The 23,211-nt window shown below is 42.8% G+C and overlaps 1 protein-coding gene and 1 long non-coding RNA gene across 5 annotated transcripts in view; both read right to left on the bottom strand.

Annotated features, from left to right (window-relative positions):
• The window catches only part of LOC124307480 (dipeptidase 1-like), a 1,861,010-nt gene that overhangs the window by 561,080 nt on the left and 1,276,719 nt on the right, over positions 1-23,211 (bottom strand). The gene's annotated exons all lie outside the window — the stretch shown is intronic.
• LOC124307483 (uncharacterized) lies at positions 134-1,407 on the bottom strand. The gene is made up of 2 exons (XR_006908828.1): positions 1,188-1,407; positions 134-1,085 (listed from the first exon to the last, which is right to left on the bottom strand). It is a non-coding gene; the product is annotated as an uncharacterized LOC124307483 (long non-coding RNA).

The raw sequence follows: 23,211 nt of genomic DNA, 5'->3' as shown, positions 1-23,211 counted from the left end.
CGGTATATTGAAATGGCACTATGCCTGTAGTATTAAAGTATTCACAAAATTTATCTCGTATCTCTAGAACTTCGTTACTGCTTCGGTTATTTCTCAGATATAGGGAGGCATTCTGGCCTTCGGATAATTGTACTGCATTACAATTACTATCAACGCGGGTTGAGATTCTGTAATTATGCGGTACGTACCATTGACTGGAATCATTGTTAGATTTATTGATTAAATAATTATGTAAAAGCACACACGCGTAAGTTATTCTCTCTACTTTTTGAACGGAGAGAGATATCGTAGAAAGTAAAACGCGCCATCTGTTTGCCAGTATGCCAAAAGCGTTTTCAACAGTTCTGCGAGCACGGCTCAATCTGTAGTTGAATATTCTTTTGTCAAGCGTCAAGTTTCTATCCGGATACGGCTTTAACAAATTAGGTTTCAAGGCAAATGCGTCGTTACCGACAATCACGTACGGTAATTTGTAACAAAAGCCTGGAATTTCACATGGAGCAGGTAAGTTCAACGTTCCATCGTTGATCTTAGTCCATAATGGGCTCTCACGCAAAACAGCAGAATCGTGCATACGTCCATTTCTTCCGACGTCAACGAACAAAAATCTGTATTCAGCATCGACAAGACCCAGAAGCACAATGCTGTCTTTTCCCTTATAATTACGGTAAATCGATCCGTCACTTCGAGGGGGACGAAAATTGATGTGTTTCCCATCCAGCGCACCGATGCAATGAGGAAAATTCCATAAAGTATCGAATTTGTGAGCGATAACCTGCCATTCCTCCAGCGATGATGGGAAATTTCATACTTTTGAGTCGAGTACTTCTACTATTGCTCTTAAAGTTTCGTCAATCACTTTTGAAATTGTGTTCGCGGCTATGCGAGTGGAGTAGCTCAAATCTTGAAAGGTATTGCCCGTTGCTAAATATCGAAGAGTCACAGTGAGTCTGTCCCTCGGTGATATAGCTTGACGCATAACGGTATCCTGTTTTTTTATGGCCGGAGTCAGAAGTGTCAACAACTCATTCCAGTCATCTTCCATCATTCAAGTATAATTGGTGAAACTGGCTGGATCTTCAGGGCTAAACAAAAATTTAGTATAAATATGCATTGAAAAGTCAAGTATAAAATTGAAAATCCAAAAAAGTAATAATAAATAAAATGAAAATCATATGGTTACATACCCGAGCTCACGAAATACCATATTTAGAACATTCTGTCCTCTATCACGCCGTAACAGCCACTCGCGACTCCACAATTTACGTTTTCGTTGTTTCAGTAGATGTCTACGTTTAAAAGCAGTTGCTACAGCTGACACGATAATTGCTTTCCTACGTCGAATTATTTCAGCCGCAATAGTTTGTTGCACTCGAGCGTCCATGGTACTGTTGAGGTTAGAAATGCTGGGACCTCTAGGCTCCCTGCACGCCAGCACGCCTAGCGACAAGCATCGTGTGAAGCCAACCCAACGAGGGTGCCATCGTTGCACCCAGCGCCACAGCCAACTTGGAACCCAGCGGTAAAATCTAGCAAGCAATCCAGCAGCAAAACAAGCCTCGTGTGCAGCGGGCTTTAGTGCGCGTTTAAGTGGGTTAGTATACATTTGAATAAAAAAAAAAATTTATAAATGATATCTTATAAATGTGGTGGTATATATGATAGATATTGTGTATGTTATAAACGAAACTTATGTAACGTGCTGATGATTATATTATGGCTGCAGATTATTATGGGCAGAATAAGGCAATGAAAGAATATAATTGCTAATAGCGGAGGGCTTAGCGCCAAACTTCGAGTGGTTCGCAGCTATCGTTAAGGCTTTGCTCAGGGAGCAATTTACGCGGCTTAGGTATGCCTAGTTCCGTCATTTCAATTTCCGATTGGGTCCGGAGCAGCGACGAAGAGCGAGTAGGCAGGTTATCGGGAAATGGTATTATTTCTAGGTGCGGGTGGTGGATGGCATGGCGCGTAGGAATTTGGGGTTTTGTACGACGCGGGTGAGGGATATGTTTAAGGCTGGAAATAATTTGTTCTGGTGATAGAATTTTAGGCTGGACGATACCTTTTTGGGCTAAGGGGATAGCGTCTACTAAACTGGACAGGTCAAGTTCGTATTCGTTCAAGCGTCGGTCCAGGTCAATTAGTCGGTTAAGTGTGCCAATTTCAATTTATTGAAATGGACGATTTTAGTTTTTCGGGGGGTAATCCAAATTTCAGCGTTAATATTGTCAATTATACGTTTAATCGTATACACTCCTTTATAGTGGTCGTCGAATTTGGATCGGGTTTCGTTCAGTAGATAGACCTTTTGACCTGCTTCGAAATTTTGGCTGTTGACGTTACGGTCGTAATACGTCTTGGAACGATGCTTTGCTTGTTGTAGGTTGGACGCGGCGTGTTTTCGTATGCTGGATAGATTAGCGATTAAGTCTAGAAGGAAGGAATCGTAGGAACGAGTATACGCGCTGGCAGGGTTCGCGTCTGTTGGGAGTCTGGCTTGAGAGCCAAAAATTAGTTGGTGGGGGGTGAAGTTAGTACCTTCGTGCTTCGCGGTGTTATAACAAAAAATTGCAAAGCGGATGTAATCGTCCCAGTCTTTACCAGCATCCGTGTAGTGTTTGATGTGCTCAGTGAGAACAAGGTGACTGCGTTCTAGCGATCCGTTAGACTGTGGGCGGTAAGCTGTGGTTCGTATTTGCTTAATTTTGAAAAGTTTACAAAGATGTTTGATGACTGTGCTCATAAAATTCTGTCCTTGGTCTGTGAGTATAGCTCGAGGAGCACCGTAACGTGTAATGTATTCTTTTGCGAATGCTGCGCCTATAGTTTTGGCGGTGGCATCAGGTAAAGGGATGGCGTCCAGGAATTTTCTCAAATTGCATTGTATCGTCAAAAGATATTTGTTGTTCGATTTAGTAAGGGGTAGAGGTCCAACAATATCTAATGCCACTTTGTCGAATGCATCGGCAGGCGTGTCCGTTATCATCATTGGCAATTTGGTTTTTACTCTGACCAATTTTTTTCTTTGGCAACTCTCGCAAGTTCTTATGAAATCTTGGATTTGTTCTTTCATACGGGGCCAAAAATACTTTTGTCTAATGCGGTTATATATTTTAGTGACACCTTGATGACCGCCGACTAACGATTCGTGGCATTCTCTGATTATTTCTTTTCGTAAACATTCGTCTGGGATGACAGTCGTGTTTCGACAAAGCATGATCTGAATTCCTAAGTCTGCGAAAATATAGGATAGAAGTTTTCGGATAACACGAGGATCGAGAGCGTCTAAACTGTCATCGGTTATCGGGAGGGCAAGAGATTTTAGGTTTGAATCGGCTAAAGCCGTTTTCAGTTTGGACAATAGCTTGAAGATATCGTATAGGTTACTTTTATCCGAGCTTTTTGTTTTCAATACTAGGGTGAAAATACGTCGACTATTGTGCTTAGATTCAATGATATCAAATTTTCGCGGACGAGGCTTCATTACTATTTTTGGGTCAACGATATTCTCGCCGGCAAGTTGGGCTGGTATACCCTTGATCCAAGCGCAGTCTGTCGATATGAAGTGCGCATAGTTGGTTTTGAGCATCAAAAGTCCATCATTGGTATCTTTGACATTGTCCGATACTGGTATGTCGTCCAAGTTGTCAATAAAATATGCGAAACCGTGAGGGTCATTAATTTGATCATCGTTAGTGTTGAGAGCACTGTCATGGTTATGGTCAGTAATTTCCATATGGGAGTCGAATTGTTGAGTGCACGTATAGTATTCAGCGTCCGTGAGCAAGTCGGAACTGTCGTCGTTATCAGAGGTGGGTGGGAGGGGCGAGGGGGGAGGGGAACAGGAGTGTAAGGAAGGGTTCGTCGGCCTGGAAGTAGCGGGGGAGTATCTCCTAGCGGGACGCGGAGGCCCGACAGGGGGGGGCATGATGACGTCAGTGGGTGGGGGTGGAGGTGGAATCGAACGAGGTGCTGCAGGTTTGGTCGGACGTTCCGATTCCTTTCGGAGACGGCGGCGGGGGGGTAATCCAGATGTGGAAGGGACAGGGTCAGGGAGGTTAGTACAAACGGGTGGGGGTGTATTGCAGGGGCGCGCGGTGGCAGGAAGCGGAGAGTCGAGGCGGCAAACGGTGATTCTTATTTTCGAATTTTTAAAAACGTAATGGATCATTTTGCGCACCGCGCTCCATTCTAATTTGTCGAGTCCGCAACCTATCAATGGTATCGAGACGGATGTTACGCCATCTTCTTGCAAGGTTTTCCTAAAGTTAACCAAGGTGTCAAAAAAAACGTGGGGCAAAGGTTTGTCACTGTATTTGGACTTTGTAACTAGGTTATAGATTTTCCGGTTTCCATGTACCACAGAAATAACGTCAGTCACAGTCGGGTCGAATTCTCTAAGTTGTTCGCGGTTTATGAATTTACGTTCTGTCAGTTCTGAAGCGATTCCTTTTGACATTTGGCAGTCAGCCGATATGCAATGAGCCAAGTTATCCTTTTGCTGTAATAGGTCAGCTTTTATTTCTTTGATACGTCTATTACGCATGAGAGGAAAAGTTTCGCTTTCTATGAGGAAATCGCTATAAGAAGGGCCCGGTAAATCGGTGGTTGGACAAAGATCATCGGTTCCTGATTCAGTTTCTGGGGTCTGTAAGTCATCCGAGCTAAGGGAAGAATCTGAAAAATAGCTCAGGTATGGTCTTTTATGAGGCCCAGGATTTGTTGAAGAATTTGTTTCACGATGGCGTTTAAGTTGGTGGTGTACTGGGATCGGTGCCGGGGTAACGAGGGGGGTTTTGAGCAACGGAGTTTCTTTATCGCTGAACTCATCGTCGGAGAGATCAGAGGAATCAGAGGCATCAGAGGAGTATATCATCTCACAGGGTTGTGAGATTTTAGGGTGTTTCAGTGGAGCTGGGTTAGTGGACTCGTCTGTGGTCTGTCGAGGGCGTCTGGGGTACTGATGAGTCTTTTTAGTGCGTTTTTTTGGTTTATCGTTAGAGGCTTCAGTCGTTGGACGGGGGCGTTTTGCATCTATGGGAAGAATTTGAGCGGTGTCGGGCGGTGCGTTCCTGGACAGAGCATCAGCGTTGGTATTAGATTTTCCGGACTTGTATTTCGTATCGAAGTCGTACTCTGCTAGTTCTAAGCTCCATCGTAATAAACGGGAATTAGGCTTCTTGACGCTTTTTACCCATTTGAGTGGCTCGTGGTCTGTTATTAAAGTGAACTTCTGACCATAGATGTAGGGGCGGAAGTGATTCATACTCCAGTAGGCGGCTAAGAATTCTTTATCAGGTACCGAGTAGTTTAATTCAGCGGGCTTGAGGGCTCGGGATGCGTATGCTACCGGTAGGTCAGCACCGTCTTTATCTTGACTGAGAACTGCACCTATCGCGAATTTTGACGCGTCTGTAGTAAGCGTGAATGGTTTGTTGAAGTCCGGGTGTTGTAGAATTGGTTCTTTGCATAAACAATCGCGTAAGGTTTCAAAGGCAGACTGGTGTTCGGACGTCCAGATGAAAGGGGTATCCTTCTTCGTTAAATTGTTAAGGCATTTAGCAATTTTTCCAAAATTTGGAACAAATCTTCGGTAATAACCTAAAAGGCCAAGGAACTGTCTAACATTTTTGGGACTTTTGGGGACAGGATACTCTTTTACAGCTATTAATTTGGCAGGGTCAGGTTTTACTCCTGACTCAGTTATGAGGTGTCCGAGGTAAACGACTTCCTTGCGCAAGAATTCGCACTTGTCTGGCTGTAGAGTTAAACCAGCAGCGGTTAGTCGCTTCATTAATTTCCGAAATTTAATTTCATGTTCTTGCAAGTTTCGAGCGTAAATAACTATGTCATCTAAATACACGAACATCTCGTTGCCTTGTAGGCCTAGAAGGACTTGGTCCATGAGCCTTTGAAACGTGGCGGGGGCGTTCTTTAGTCCGAAGGGCATACGAGAAAATTCATAATGGCCTCTAGGTGTCGAAAATGCAGTTTTCGTGCTGTGATCCGGATGCATGGGAATTTGGTGGAACCCGGAAGCAAGGTCGAATGTGGAAAAGTATTTAGCTGAGCCAAGCTGGTCAAGGATTTCCGTGATATCGGGCATGGGGTATGCGTCGCCGACTGTTTTTTCGTTAAGTTTTCTGTAGTCGATTACCATACGCCATCGTTTATTGCCGTCACTATCCGGTTTTTTTGGAACGATCCACACCGGGGAATTATACGGAGATGAGGAATGTTTAATAAGATTTTGTTTGAGTAGTTTATCAACTTGGGATTCGATTTCGTCTTTGTGAATTTTGGGAAAACGGTATTGTTTGGTATGAATAGGCGTATTGTCCATCTTGGGGATAGTGTGATGAGATAAATTGGTGTGGCCTAATTTATCACCTGGGAGGTAAAAGAGATGGTTAAATTCTGTTACGAGGTTAAATATAGATTGTTTTTCGGTCTCATTCAAATGATCAAGATGTAAGCTGTTCTTTAGGACGTCCAATCTTTCTGACCTACTGTCAGTCAAGAGCACTGTTGCGGCACCGGGACAGGGTGTACTGTCGTCAGGGATAGGAGGATCGGATTGCAGTTGCGCGAGGTCAGTGGACTGGATGGGGCAGGAGGGGGGATTATTAGTCGGTCGCGATGTACGCTTGGCGGCAGAAACAATTAATGAGTTGCTGAGGAGAGGGCCTGGGTGCGAAACGAGGGTTTTAGCGCGGGCATCGCTGTGGTGGTTACTCGATGCAGTGGGCGTAGCGTTGGGCATGACTGTACTCAGTGGCTCGTCGAACTCGTCTAGGGTTACTGTTGGGGGTCTTATCTCTACGGCAGATTCGTTACAATTGAACGCGTACGAGTAAGCGATGCCGTTCTGGTTTTCAACTAACGCTTCACCACATAGAACATTGTTGCCTAAATCGATGCGTTTAAGGTAACCTACTTTAGTGTCTGGGTTCGCAACTATTAGTGGGATGGCTTTCACGGTACGGGCCTGTATTGTAATTACGCGCGTTTTTTCGGGCGCGGACGAGGGTTCATCGAATTTACTAAAGTGGATTGGCAATGAGGATCCAAGCATCACCGAGTTTGAGTTGAAAGAAATAGTTGCTTTCTCTTTTCGTAAGAAGGGCTGGCCTAAGATGCCGTCGTGCGGAATCGGAAACGAGTCCGGGACCAAGTGAAAGGTATGGGATTTATTATTAAAACGTATTTCCGTTTTTGCGATAGTTTGCGTCTTTTTGTCTGTTATACCAGTCAGCGTCAAACGTTCGTCGGTTGTTCGTCGTACGAGGGGCCTAACGGAACTTTCTTTGACCAAGTTGACGTCTGCACCGGTGTCAATAATGAATGTAGATATTTTATTTAGCTCGGGGGTGTCAATCGAAATTAGTGGAGGGTCAGCTGAAGCTGTTATGAGGATATGACTTGAAGATCGGAACGCTAGTTGTTTGCATTGCTCGCGGGCGCGTTCTCCCCGCGGGCGATGTTCCCGTTTAAATGTTTATTTGAGCCTGCATTGCCTTGGTTATTACGCGGAAAGGATCTACATCGGTCTACTGTGTGGCCTCTGCGGTTACAATTGTCGCAGTGCAGTTCTTGGTTTACGTTGCATTCATTGTGGAAGTGGCCCATTCTGCGACATTTGGTACAATATCTTTTACTTTGCAAACGGTGACATTCCGTGATGGAGTGACCCTGGTGGTTACAAAATTGACAAGTGCTGGGCAGAGCATTAACGTGGTCAGTAGAACTGGTATTCGGATGGAGCGCTTGGGCGTAGGTTCCGGGTTCGGTACGAGGCGCTGGTTGATAAACGTAACCACGTGTGGGCAATGACATCAGGGGGGGGATAGAGGAGGCCGCGGTAGGCACCTGAGACGGAGGAGCAGTATGGGGGGGTAACGGCAGACACATGGGTGTAGAGGGGGTAAAATAGTGTGCAGAGAATTGCATCTGACGGTTAATTAGCTCGGCTTCTTCACCTTCGGCGATGCTGACGGCAGTTTCGAAGGTTGGTAATGGTCTGATAGTAGCGATTCTCCACTCCAATTCTGGCCGAAGCCCTCTAATAAACGATCTAGAGGTATCCTTCTTTAGATCGTTCAGTAGAAGCGTTGCTAAGTCTGGTGGGTGTTTGGCTATGATCGCTGTGCTTATTTCTTTTGATATTGCTCTTATTCTGCACGAGTAATCTATAATGCGCTCATATGGTTGTTGTGTAATTCTATCTAATTGAGCGGATAACTGGCGTATGGGGATATCCGGGCGGTATGCTCGGCTAAGGGCAGTTATGAGGTCCTCGACGTCATTACAGTTAATGCCTATTAAATATTGAGATGCGGGGCCTGTAACCTTTGATTGCGCAAATTTGGCAAAAGTCATTTTATCCGAAGCTTTTATAAGAGTCTCTACGTGACGTAATTGTTCTACAAATGAGTCAAAGGGCATGTTGTGGCCGTCGAAAGGGGGGATTGTCGGCAAGACATCTTTTACTGACCAAAAATTTGAACCGGTTTCGTTAGTTGGTGCCATGTTGACTTTTAAGCAGGGTATTGCAAGTACAGGAATAAAAATATCAACTTAATACTAAGACTTAGAATAGACTTACAGGGCGAAGGTAAACGCAAAAACAGAGTACAGCAGAGTACAGTTCTAGGCAGCTGGACGTAGGTGAAACTTGAAGAGGCGATACACGTCATGCGTCGGCACGAGGAGGGCATAGATGAGGCACTCCGTGGCGTGTTGATAAATAAGTGTGGTAATCCAGGTCTTAGGGCGATGTCATTTTCGGGTCCAGGTTCTCGTCTTAACAGGGTTGCAGGAGTCCGAATGAGCGGGAAGGGTCCATTCAATATTTGTCGGTTCGAAGGGTGATGTGTTCACATGCGGTGTGCGGCTTAACTTGGCTATCGCACTGAATTTCCACTCGCTACACAGTTATTCGACGTCGTACGTATCGATGAATTTCAATAGTACCAAAATGTGACGGAGTTATTGAAATTGGGGACTGTTTGCAGAGCCTGTGTCCGTGACGAGTTGAATAGGTTCTGCATGCCTGTCACAGTACCTCGTGGGCCGAAGTTCGTTCGTAACACGGCTATCACTGATTGATACGGCGTTAGAAATTTTGAGCACTGAACACTTTCGTAGAAAACATGCAGCACTGCACTGACGGGTGGGTCGACGGGCAAAACCGCTGCCACCAAAATGTTACGGGGTAGATTGCGTAGGCTCCGATGAGCGGTAATCGGAGCTTACTCCACGCCCTGCCAAGGTGTTATTTGGCTATTGTAGGGTCCGTTCACGTCGACTATGCACTTGCGTGCTACTACTCCCAATGCAGGAAGGGAATGGAATAGAAAGGGATCGGTATTAAGGGAAGGTAAACAATTTAAAGTATATGATTGTTTATTCGTGGTCAATGCAACGGAGTCGGTCAAGGGAAAAAGGGTACGGTCTTGATTTAGAGGGATAGGTGTCTTGCTTGAGTGCCGGGATGGATCTGCCTGCTTCTGCCGGATGTAGCAGGCGAGCTAGCCGCGAGTTACAGGAGAACCTGCTGACTCGCGAACGATAAGGGTAGACTACAGAGCGTAAGGTAACTAAGAGCGTGGGAAAGGAATATGAAGTCTGGAGGACGTAACAGTTTTCTGAAAACTTTTTTTCATTTTCTGAAAACTTTTTTTCGTTTTCCGAAAAGTTTTTCTCGTTTCCTGAAAATTTTTTTTTATTTTCTGAAAACTTTTCTCGTGGTATACGAATGAATATGAATGATTGCTTGATATATTAATAATAAATAAATGAATAATTGATGAATACATGAATATACACGGTATTCGAATTTTAAAACTTCGATCTGCTCAATATCGTATTGCCGGCGAAACGTCTCTGCTTCATGAACTATCGCCATGGGTGTCATGCGCATATATTTACAACGGTTCTATGCCCTCAGTTCCAGCCTACGGCTAGTCTATTGCGGGGTGGCAGCACACCCTCCAAGTTCTGGTGCCTGTTTGCCCAGGTATCGGTTGCATATTACCGTCTTGTCAACTCATGATCAATTTTTCAGTACATTGGAGCTAACCTTGCGTTTTTTTACTTCGTATTAAGCACTGTGGGGTTGATCAACTCTTGGTAAGCCCTTCAGACGGTTCTCATAATCATTAAACGTGATGTTATTTATCGTTGCAGTTTTCGCATCCTTGACACGCTTACCCACTTTAACACCGTTGTCACATTTTTGTTTTATCCTCATCCGTGGTGAAGGGGGGAAAAGATGCGGCTGCTGCTAAGAAATCTGTACTGACCCAGAGCCGTATACCAGCACATCTATACGTTGATCAATGCAAAGAATTTCACAACAGCAAATTAAAAGCCCTTATGATGCAGCACAATATCAACATGTATTTGACACTCAGCAACTTAAAGGCGTCGATATGCAAACGTTTCTAGTCGAACATTGAGAAAATAAAATGTGGATGTGGTTTACTTTCCCAGGATTTCACAAGAGGATTAATATTTTGGGTTGATTTGATGAAGTCCTACAACAACACCAAACATCGCACGATTCGGATGAAACCGGTGAATGTTAGCACGGAGAATGAAAAACAGCTGTATCGTAGCGTGTACAAGCCTCGGCAAATCAAACGAAGTAGTCGAGCGCGGAAATTCAGCGTAGGCAATCGAGTTCGAATCAGCAAGTACGAGAATGTATTCGAAAAAAGCTATACACCCAATTGGATGACAGAAATATTCACCGTGAGTGAGGTGAAAAATACCAATCCACCCACCTACAAACTTACCGATTAACAAGATCATCCCATCGAGGGGGGCTTCTACGAGGAAGAGCTCGCGAAAGTGAAATATCCCGACGGCTACCTTGTGGAGAAAGTATCACGCAAACGGGGGAATTTGTTCTATGTGAAGTGGTTGGGTTTTGATAATTCGCACAATAGTTGGATAAATAAAACAGACATGTAACATAATTTGTATGTATTTTCCGAATTACAATGAAAGATTTTGAATATACAAATATTTCGACATTTTATCTCCTTTGTACGCGCATGTGCCATACTCTTTGCTATGAAAATAATGATAATAATAATGATAATGTGAAATTTTGCCATACGATTATTACACACTTTATTTTTTGAAAAACTTTCTTCATTTTCTGAAAACTTTTCTCGTGGTAAACGAATAAATATGAATAATTGCTCTATGTATTAATAATAATAATAAATGAATAATTGTTAAGTATATGAATTCACATTATTAAATCCATTAAATATCGTATTGATGGTAAAACGTTTCCGCCCGATGGTGGGTCGTGCGAGGCGTCAAACATCAAATATTTACATCAATTCTATGTCTACAGTTTATCCTATAGCTATTGGGGGGCTGGGACAAACCCTCAAGGTACGGTGTCGGTCTGTCCAGGTATCAATTGCCGCTTGTCATCCTGCCAACTCAGAGTCAATTTTTTTTGTACGATCGTGCTCACTTCGTGTTTTTTGCTGCGTATTAAACACTGTGGAAGAGTCAACTCTCGGTGAGCCGTCAGACAGCGCTTATAATCATCAAACGCGATGCTATTTATCGATGAATTTCTAACACCCTTGGCGCGCTTACTCACTATTACGCCACCGCACCGTCATATTTATCTCCATCCTCACCCATCGTGGTAAATGTGTACAGCTTTGCTTGCAGTCCCACAAACTCTGTCATAATTTTACCGTTATTTTCATCCTTCATTAGCCCTGGTTATTTTTGTTTTTAAGGGGAATACCATACACATTGTCGGGCGGATAGTCAGAGGTATCAAACATTGTATCTACATCAAGTTTGATGATACCGTGGATATTAGGCACATTGAATTGATAAATAAGGCTGTCTGTGTCGGTATACATCAATTTAGCTTGTTTATTCGAAAAATTGGTTTTAACATAATTATAGTGGAAATCGTAGAAAAAGATTCTCGACAGATCTAGAATTGATGCACCGACGTGAATAGGTTTGGCGACGTGAACTTTGACACGATTTATTTCAATGATAACCATATCAGTCCTAAATATGGTGCAGCTGCGAAAGTTTGCTCGGGCAATCAGCGTTCTCGCACCACCTCTTCCCTCCCATATTGTAACCAATTTAACATCTTTATGATTTCGCATATTCTCCGTAGTCTTGCCAAACACAGCGTTATTCGTGAGTGTGTGAAAGTTTTTCTCAAATTCATTCCTAGACCGCTTACGTATGTCTGTGTTGAGAGTGATGTAAGGCTCGAGCCATGAAGATTGTGCAAACTTCAAAATTCTGTGCACTTTCGTTACTTTTAATCCTAAACTCAAGCACTGTTTCAAATGTCTATAATGCAATATATACTTTGTTTTGGGGTGAAGGGTGGTCGCGAGTTTGGCATTTTTACTACCTCGAGGAGTAAAATGTTCGGGACAAAGAGGTAAGTCTTTGTGATCCTCGTGGAGTTTCACAGGGTAGTCCAAATCTACCTCCAGACAGTAGCTGATCGGCGAATCGTCCGGATGGTTCGTTATATCGATGTGCTAATACTCCCACTCGAACGAACCGATAGGTAAATGCACGCTCATCGCTGCACCGTACAGGTTATTCACGTCAAAATACATATAATACGATTCCGCTTTGTTTGGATGAAAATCTTTCCCATGAATCTATTATTGGCCCGAGCGTGTCGATTAGAACATTGCGCTACGCCGCCTCGAATGGCTCTTTCAATGAATAACACCATTTCAGCGTTGTCTAAAAGTTGCAAATTTACATTAGTATGCTTGAGCATCGCGTCAAAAGCAAGTCCCGGTGCAGTGTAGTAGTGCAACGGATCTAATTTGTATGTTTTAAAGCAGCTAGCGCGGAAATTTTCGAAAATATCGGCAAGCAAAAGAACATCGGTCTTTAAATATAAATCTGAGTAGCCCCCCAATGACTCTAAATGGAATTCCCTCCAAACAGTTTTCGCGTGCTTGTAATCGGTGTCCGAAATATTTGCATCGCAGAGGTGCGAGTAAAAATGCTTTTTTGCAGGTAATCGCGGTTCATCGAGTTTTCCCCAACAATCGACGTATTTAAAGGGAAAAACGCCTTTGCGAGTCATCAAACTGAACTGAGTCGGGTTATTATAAAATTTGCGTATTATGCGTTCATCGGTATCGGTCAAATATGTGGAAAGTTTATCGATGCTGCTAGCCATAAATCGAAACGAATCGATGAATCTCAAGTGCATCATTGTTTCATCGACGCGTTTCCTGAAGGATATATATTTTCCCTTATTTATGGGTAGCCGTGTAATTTTACCGGGAAAAGTTGACGCGAGGGATTTTATCAAAAAGTGACAATCGTAACCGGACAAATTGTGGAAAACTATCGGAATTGTGTGCGACTCTCTGAAATTAAAATTACACCGATTTTGAGCAGGACCACGATATTTACCCGTGAAGTGACAGTGGTCGTGTCACTCTTTCTCCTCAGGAGTAAACGGCTTTTCGCAAATGTATTAATTCTTCGCGCGCATGTGACGATCGTGTTGCACTTGGGTAAGAGACTCCATCGGAATTACGTTTTTGACACGTGACTCTACTTCAATCGATAAATCTTTAAGCTGTCGCATGAAACAATCTATGCAATCAACGCCACGTTTACTGTGGAACTCCGATAAAGTCTCATCGCTACACTGTGCGGGATATGCTTTTGAAAATCACGTGGTTTACGGGTTGAAACGTGACTTTGGAATTTGTTGATTGGTATAGACTCTTATATGCATTCGAGATAGGCGTAAACGACAAACGGGAGGGTACCCTTGTTCCGAAAATTTGAAAATGCTAAATCCGTCGACTCGGGAAATTCCATGCGTACTTTATTCGGCATAATACAATCTCGCCGATGATTGTCGTAGGCATGTTTCACACTAAAGTGACACAAACATCTGTCGCATAAAAACAGTCGACCATCATTATTAGACAATTGTTTGCTCACCAATCGCGAGAGATCTTTAATCCAAGCAAAGTGGAATCTTGGTGTCAACTCGCGAGCCATATGATTTTCTGGGTTACTTTCAACCAGCAGAAGATGAATCGTGTCAAAGTTCGCGGTACTCAAATGATCGCTCAAATAAATTGGCACGATGACGCTGTTATTTGATTTTGCATGATCTGAAAAAGTTCGAGATTCTATCCCATGCACATTGATTCGCAAATTATTCAATCCCTCAGCCGTTTTCACATCATGTAGAGTGGCAGGGAATTTGACACCTGTACAGTCCAATTTGGAGATAAAGCGGCGATAATGGCTAGTTCTATCGGCGGAGGTGTTGGCTGGGTGGCGTGCTGCAGTGATGGACCAGAGAAGACACCTTTCATCTTTGTTTTTCACATTGAGCACCGCTTTCTTCCTCTGAATGTCCTTGGGCAGCTCAACGAATGTTGAAAGTCCCGCAGCGAGAGGCTGGTACCGGATGATATTCACGACGGTATTGAGGATCTCGATCATGCTCCACCCAGAATCGCTTTGTTTGAAATCCTCAACCTTCACAAGTAGATCGGCCTTTGCGTGTGTAAACCAACCGTCGACATCGCTCGAGGGCAGGATCGCGATGTTGGCGGTGTTGAACCTTTTAACTTCTTGCGCAATCCCCTCGTGCTTTGTGTTTTTGAATTTGCACGATAATGTGAGGTTAACCTTCACATCACCCTCCGCGCGCAGTACCAGCCTCAATTGCTCAACGATGATCCGTTGCGCGTCGTCGGAAAAGGCGTCCAACTTCTTATGCCCGAGATTAGGAACAACTCCCGTTTGGATCCGGTTGGCGAAAGCACTTTCAACTTTGTCCCACTGCACGCTCGCAGGGCCACCGATGTTCGCGCCAATTACCACGGGGTGCTGCTGCTGCTGTCGCCGCTGCTGTCGCTGCCTCAGCTGTTGCCGAATCTTTGCTATCCAGGATTGTACGAGCGTGATTGTGTGCTGAATTTGCAGTTTCGCACCTATGCTCGTTCTCGGTCGCTTGGAAACATCACGCAGAAATTGGAGATTTTCCATTCCAACGTCAATCCAATGCTGGAAGATGTCATCATTCTCCTGCTGGGGATGCAGCTCGCCCAACAAATCGTGCGCGTTCTCCATCGTTTCGACGATATATGAGTATGTTTCAGCGGCCATGACTTTAACGCTGATATTTGCAGAACTTTGATGAACTTTTGACTTGCACGTATCGTGTCAGACTGATGAGTCTGCATCGGATGCGTTGAGTTAATATATGCAGATAGATCGTAAGAATTTGGGGGAGTGATAGTAAAAGCAAACTATTGACGTGAAAGTTTACGGATTGTCGTCAACATTCCCCCGACCTATCTAATTGCGGTGAACATTCCCAGCCTATCTAATTGCGGAATCACCATCCGGTCAATTAACACAAAAGAGTGTATTCGAAGTATGTGAAAAATATTATTTTTCGCTCTGGGGAGTAAAACTATTAGCGTGAAAGTTCACGATTCGCCATCAACATTCCCGACCTATATAATTGTGGCGAACATCCCCAGCTTTACTTAAAATTAGGTGTAACTGTAATTCGAAATATATATATATATATATATATATATATATATATATATATATATATATATATATATATATATGTATTAGGCTGATTTAAAAAAAACGGCTAATTTTTTTTTTCAAAATCCTCACATAAAAACTTCCGAGAAGGTGTGAAAAGACGCCTGTAAAAAGCAGAGCCCTCAATATTATTATTAAGAGGTCGCGCATCGGGAATTTCTATTTCCCGTTTAAATAACACAGGAATAAATTTTTTTAAATTTTGCAATTTCGTATTTTTGCAACGGCTCATTGAATTAGCGGACCAAAGCATATTTTTGTAGGAAATTCGACGCTCTACAAAAAAAGTTCTTACAAAGTTTTCTTTAGTCACACTCCTTCAAAAGTTATTCGAGGTCAAAGTTGAACTTACAAAAAAATTCAATGTTTTTTTTTTTTTCGATGGTACTATGAATCTTTTCTCATTATTTTGTTATAAAGAGGATAGATTTCGGAACAATTACATTTTTAAATAGTCAAGTGCATCAGTTATGGATTCTCCATGATAACATGTTTATTATTTAACATCGCATTTTTGTAAGGTAACTTTATATTGACTCGATGGGAAAATTAAAAAATTAATGATTGAAAAAGCCCAATTAGAGTTAGATATATTTATTAAACATATGTTCATAACAAAATAATGAGAAAAGATTCATAGTATCATCGAAAAAAAAAAATCACTGAATTTTTTTGTAAGTTCAACTTTGACCTCGAATAACTTTTGAAGGAGTGTGACTATCGAAAACTTTGTAAGGACTTTTTTTGTAGAACGTCAAATTTCCTACAAAAATGTGCTTTGGTCCGCTAATTCAATGAGCCGTTGCAAAAATACGAAATTGCAAAATTAAAAAAAATTTATTCCTGTGTTATTTAAACGGGAAATAGAAATTCCCGATGCGTGACCTCTTAATAATAATATTAAGGGCTCTGCTTTTTACAGGCGTCTTTTCACACCTTCTCGGAAGTTTTCATGTGAGGATTTTGAAAAAAAAAATTAGCCGTATTTTTTGAATCAGCCTAATATGTATACATATAACTACAATAAATTCTACTAATATTTTTCGAATGTAAAATTTTCGCTCTGGGGGTAAACTATTAGCGTGAAAGTTTACGGATCGTCATCGGCATTCCCTGTCTATCTAATTGCGATGTCACCATCCGGTCGATTAACGTAAAAGAATGTATTCGAAGTATGTGGAAAATATTATTTTTCGCCTGGGGCAAACTATTAGCGCGAAATCTAATTGCGATGTCGCCATCCAGTCGATTAACGTAAAAGAATGTATTCGAAGTACGTGGAAAATATTATTTTTCGCCTGGGGCAAACTATTGGCGCGAAAGTTTACGTTTAAGTTTACTGGTAACGGCGAAAAATCAAAATGACTATTCATCCGACCAAGAAATAAATCACATTATCAAACTGTTTGACGATAAAAATCAAAATGGCTGCTCATCCGACTGAGCAAAATTCAAAATGGCCGCCGTCAAACGGTAAAATCGGTCGATTATCCTGGTGACGTCATAGCGAAAATCATACTATCAAACTGTCGGACGATGAAAAATCAAAATGGCTGCTCATCCGGTTAAGCAAAAATCAAAATGGCCGCTGTCTGAATGGCTGCTCGTCAGACAGCAAAATCGGTCGATTATGCTGATGACGTCATAAAAAATCAAAATGGCCGCCATCAAAATAGCAGCTCGTCACACGGCAAAACTAGGGAAAAATCAAAATGGCCGCTGTCAGAATGGCTGCTCGTCAGACGGCAAAATCGGTCGATTATACTGGTAACGTCATAGCAAAAATCGCATTATCAAACTGTCGGACGATGAAAAAACAAAATGGCTGCCCATCCGGCTAAGCAAAAATCAAAATGGCTGCTCATTCAGCTAAGTGAAAATCAAAATGGCCGCCATCAAAATGGCCGCTCGTCTGACTAAGCAAAAATCAGCATGGCCGTCATCAAAAAATCAATAATGGCCGCCATCAAAAAATTAAAAATGGCCACTGTCAAAATAGCCCCCGTCAAAATGGCCGCCATCAAAAAATCAGAATGGCCGTCATCAAAAAATCAAAAATGGCCGCCATCAAAATGGCTGCCGTCAAAATGGCCGCCGTCAAAATGGCCGCCGTCAAAATGGCCGCCGTGGGTACGTCAGCCGGTTACGTCACATGGTTACGTTACCTGGTTACGTAATGGCTTGGTCTAGAACTGTCATATCTATACTACCAACTAGGTATCAGAGAAAGGGGAGATCGATGAGCTCGAGACTTGCGAACGAGCTGCAAGGGAAGAAAACTTTCTGGACTTGCTGGGCGAAGACCCAACAGCCTCAAAAGAAATCAAGATTTCGTTCGACGCAGACTTACAGACAAGGTGGAAAAAATGGATGGAAGATGGGTGTCTAGAGGAAACCAAGAAAAAGACTCTTGAAAAATATCCGAGAAAAGCAGAACTGCACACGGAGGCTCGGATGATAGATCCAGAAATCGTTACCACGATGACGGATATAGGGAAAAAACGTGACCAACATTTCGAGCACACGCAAAACTGTGTAGGCTCGGGTATTTCTGTCATTGGGGGAGCGATCTCCATGATTCTTAACCCACCGGAAGACGGGGTTGACGAGCAAGAATAATTATGAATCTGTTTGACCCGTCCGGCTTGGGCACGAGGAAACACGACGAAAGAAACTGCTCTTCGCAACTTCCGCACTCTTCTATCGCCTCAAAAGAGAGTAATTCATCTATGCTACTTTTTAAGAGCTTCTCCTCATATGCTGACCTAGGCGGTTCTTTGGGAGGAATTGTTTGAGCCGGGTGAAACGTAAAGGGGATTCTGTATCCTGTAACGCATTGCAGGGTAAATTTATCTGTCGTGATATCTTCCCATTTTCTGGTGAAGAATTTTAGACGGCCCGCTTTGATCCTTACCGAGTTTATTTCCTCCTAAATTTTGACGATGTTCGTAACGATGGTCGGGGCTGCGGTCTTCCCGTGTACGGTTTCTGCTTGAACTTCATTGATGGTTGTTTTTGAGTTCCTTCCACCTGACGATAGTTCGCAGGTGGGTGCTTCCAGTTTCCCTGGGCCCTTGTTTTATTCTTGTCCGATGGTTTTTCCGCCGATTTGAGATCGGCGCACGCTTTTTCAACGGTTTTTGCCTCCTTCAACCGCTTAGCGAATTTTTCGCCATACAGCCATACATCCGATTTTGCTGCGTCGATTATCGGTTTCATTGACTTGTTTAGCATTGGCGTGATACAGGACTTTCTCACCACCGTTTGCTGGTGATGCACGTCGGTGAATAGCTTTCCTGCATCACAGAGGTACTCGAGGAGCAATTGCTCGTCAACCCCGTCTTCCGGTGGGTTAAGAATCATGGAGATCGCTCCCTCAATGGCAGAAATACCCGAGCCTACACAGTTTTGCGTGTACTCGAAATGTTGGTCACGTTTTTTCCCTATATCCGTCATCGTGGTAACGATTTCTGGATTTATCATCGGAGCCTCCGTGTGCAGTTCTGCTTTTCTCGGATATTTTTCAAGAGTCTTTTTCTTGGTTTCTTCTGGACACCCATTTTCCATCCTTTTACCACCTCGTCTGTAAGTCTGCGTCGAACGCAATCTTGATTTCTTTTGAGGCCGTTGGGTCTTCGCCCAGCAAGTCCAGAAAGTTTTCTTTCCTTGCAGCTCGTTCGCAAGTCTCGAGCTCATCGATCTTCCCTTCCTCTGATACCTTGTTGGTTTCAGGCGAGAGAATTTGCTCTTTGGGAGTTTCGGTGGCACTTCCCGTCATATTTTCATTCTCCCCGTCCTTCTGTTCATCTGTTGAGAAAAAAAGAGGGGGGCGGTAGAGATAACCTATCGGTTATTCATTGTCTCATTGACGCTTACAGGGCGATATATCCTCTAGTTGAAGATTACGCAATTTTTTACCGTCATTTTCTCGGAAATTCGTGTGGAATTAATTGAGATGTGCAACCTAATCTCTGAAGTTCGTGTGGAACTTGTCGAGGTTTGTTCGGTCTTACTGAGAGAATTTCCTCCATGCCGATGTTCGAAAGAAAAAGAGATAGCAAGCAACGGGGGAGGGGGTGATGAACCTGTATAATTCTTACCTGGGAGGGAATCTTGGTCGTTTTTTTTCTTTTGGCGGCGTGGGTTCACGCGCTGCCATGCTCCGCGTCAACTCGACAACAAGGCTAGTGAGGTTATCCAATTGCGCTTGCATATTTTGAAACCTCGTATCCTGACTCCTCCTCCTTTCATTAGATCTCGACCTCGACCACTCTCTTTTCTTTTCTTTCGGCATATTTGCGTCCTCGGAATTCTTGTTAATTTGTTTGTAATTTGAATTCTTCGTACTCTTACTCGTTGTTCGTGTCGCACAACAAAACGATATGAGGATAGAGGGCGCCACCCGACAGCACCAGAAGCGTAGTCAGGGGTGCCCTCACACACACACAAAAAAAAAAAACTCTGAAAACTGTGAAATTTGCCGCAACTGACGTTACTACGAGTAAAATCATCGAGAACGAGACACGTAATATAATATTGTAACGTACTTTGACGTTACGGAAAATAAATATGGATCCGCGAGTCTAATTATCAAGCCAAAAATCAAGAGCGTGAATAAAATGTTGTGAAAATGCTTTAATTGCGTAATATGTGTTTCTCGTTTAAAGTCTGAAACAAAACTGTTTTTACAATAATGTTGGTTGACACAGCAACCTTATTTTTTTGAAAGACATAAGAGGTTTATAAACGTCTTTTATCTATGATGACTACTAGATCATTAAAGAGGGGGCAAAACGGGTGATTTCACCCTTTGTAACATTATTATTGAATTACTTGTGGAAGGTGTGTTCTAGTGAGGTTAGAGTCCCGTACTTTCGTGTTTCGCGCTACATCATCTTTTGTATTGTTAAATACTTGTGAACGGAGTGTTAAAATGTAGGTATACTGCACATACGACTTACGCCATATACTTTAAGAACCAAGCAAACCAAAAATTTTAATTAATAAAAGATGCGCATCATATACATATATGTATGTAAATTATACACCAAGGACGATGTAAACAGAAATTACGATACACTTGTAAATGAGTAATTAGCTTAAGAACACAGGGGGAAACGCTTACAGCGAGGCGTCAGTACGACATAACCTCAAACTAATACTAACACATTTTTCTGAAAGATCGTTTGATGGATTGGAAACTAAAATTGTCGGGCTGTTTTTCTAATTGCTAGATGCAGAAGCCTTCACTATTTTAAATGTTTGTAGTAATTCATTTGCGAGAAAAATATATTATGAATTTTTTGCTCCATTTCTCTCGCGCTGATCGCTGCGAAAAGGCAGAGGAGGGACTAAATTGAGCCTCTCCTTAAGAGTATGTGAAACACCGACGGCTGATATCAAAAAATGTTTGAAAATTTTTTTATAGGTGCTCTAATATTTTGGAAAAAAGCAAAATGTTACGGACTACGTTTATAAATTTTACGTGAGCCAATATTTGTCTTATTCACAAAAACTCATTATTCTTTTGAAAAAATCTGCATCTAAGATGTGAGGAGGGGATAGGGCCTGAGTAGGGGTTTCACATTCTCTCAAAGTGTCTGACTTTAGTACACATATAATACTTGAATGATGTCGAGTGTACGGCAATTAATATCGGGTGCTATAAATTCTGCAATAGTGGTATGCTTAACAGCAGTAAAGTGCTGTTGTTTCTATTTCTTTCCATAGCTCATGTATCAAATATTGAATTTTTAGATGGTAATGGTAATGTTACTCGTCGATATAGCAGACTTTGAAGAAGAGGACGAAAAAATATTACAGTTACGAATCACCCGCAAGAGGTTGCGCAATGAGCTGAATGTATTCAATTTAACAGATATTCAATCCAAAAATTTGTTCAGAGTTTCAAAAGATTTAGTAAGGGACCTCGTGACAGAACTGAATCCACATCTGCAACGACAACGCCTTAGTGGACAGTAGTATGGCTATGAGAGTTCTGAGTACAAACACTTTCTTTACCGACCGAGCCGCTCCGCGCAGCCCACTGAGCCGCTCCGCGCAGCTCAGACGCAAACCCTTGAAGGTTACCCCCACTCTCCTCAGATAAAACCATGCAACCTTACCGGCAGTTGTATCAGTCGACGGTGAAAATCGCACTGCTTTGCCGGCAATTCTTATCGATCCAGGGTCAAAATCGTGCTGTTGTACCGACAATCTTACCGACCAAAGGTCTGTAGTGCTCGCCTGCCGACGGTGGAGGGCGCAGCGGGGGGCGAGAACTTTTTTACCGTCCCGCATTCTTTTCCCACGATATGACTGCTGATGTGTAACATTGACCACTCCGAATTCCTTTCCCAATATCACTGATGTGTAACATCAACCACCCCCACATTCCCTTCCCACGTTATCAACCACGTGACATTCCAAAATTAATGGTTCCGAGAATCGTGTTTCACTTATTCGGATGTCGGTTTGATATCAAACACGTGACATTTTTTGGCTTGTAACTGCCGTGTGAACTCAACGATGAATTTTGAACGGGTTCAGTCAAGACCAGCGTGCAAGGTCGACCGATAGCCGCGGTACATTCAAAGTCATGGATCTGCGGTGTTGGGTTACTATCGCCCTGGGAATGCTAAGAGGTGCGCGCGCACACACAAACATACGTACAGCTGCCCTATAAAAAGGACGCTCATCACTGCAAATGATCATTACGTCACAACTTGTCAAGTATACGTGAGGAAAAACCTCAAGATGGAATCCGCGAAGTGTTTGAGATTGATCGACATTATGGAAACGGCGTTCAAGATTTTGAACAAATCATCATCCACAGCAGAGATTCGGAAATGGTTGAAATTCGGAAGTCAAAATATTCAGCTTCTGAACAAAATTTTGCGAAAGGCTTCATCGATTGGAGAAAAGATGAGAATTATCACAACGATCGGACTCTTGGAAGCGCTCACGGAAAAATTCAAACGTCTTCAGAAAACGGGTGGAGGTACGCGGTAAGTAAAAAGAAGCGATCGAGTTCACTGGGAAGATTTGGAATCAGCTTTCGAGGAGAGAATTCGAACTGGATTCATCGTCAATTTAAAGCATAAAGATGTGGAGAGATTCCTAGAAGACGCAAAGGTACTAGCTGTGACGAGACTAAAAAACGCTCTGAAGAAAGACAGGAGCTTGAAAGCCAACGTTATCCTGGCTTGTAAATTTGAAGTTAGAACAGATGATCGCACGGTGGAAGAGATCAAATTTTTCAATACGAGAAATGAAATCATCCTTCAGACAACGGATATCAACGAATGGTTCATCGAAAACGCGACGGAGCGTTTGTTGAAAAAGGTGAAAGATTTCCAGGAAAAGGATTCAGGCTGGTCGCTGACTGAAATAATCAATTTGACTGTGAATATCAACAAGTACGTGCCACTACGAGGCGGTGTCTTCACATACACACCACTACCCAAAGATATTCAAGATGAGAAGCAGGGGGAGTTCACTCAATGCTTTTAGATGGGACCGAATTTTGGCAGGCTGCAGGAGTACACTGTACCAACACAATATTGAAAAATT

The sequence above is a fragment of the Neodiprion virginianus genome, chromosome 6 (assembly GCF_021901495.1).
Source record: "Neodiprion virginianus isolate iyNeoVirg1 chromosome 6, iyNeoVirg1.1, whole genome shotgun sequence".
Taxonomy (NCBI): domain Eukaryota; kingdom Metazoa; phylum Arthropoda; class Insecta; order Hymenoptera; family Diprionidae; genus Neodiprion; species Neodiprion virginianus.
Note: the sequence above shows the minus strand (reverse complement) of the source record. Positions and strands in the feature narration are given on the sequence as shown.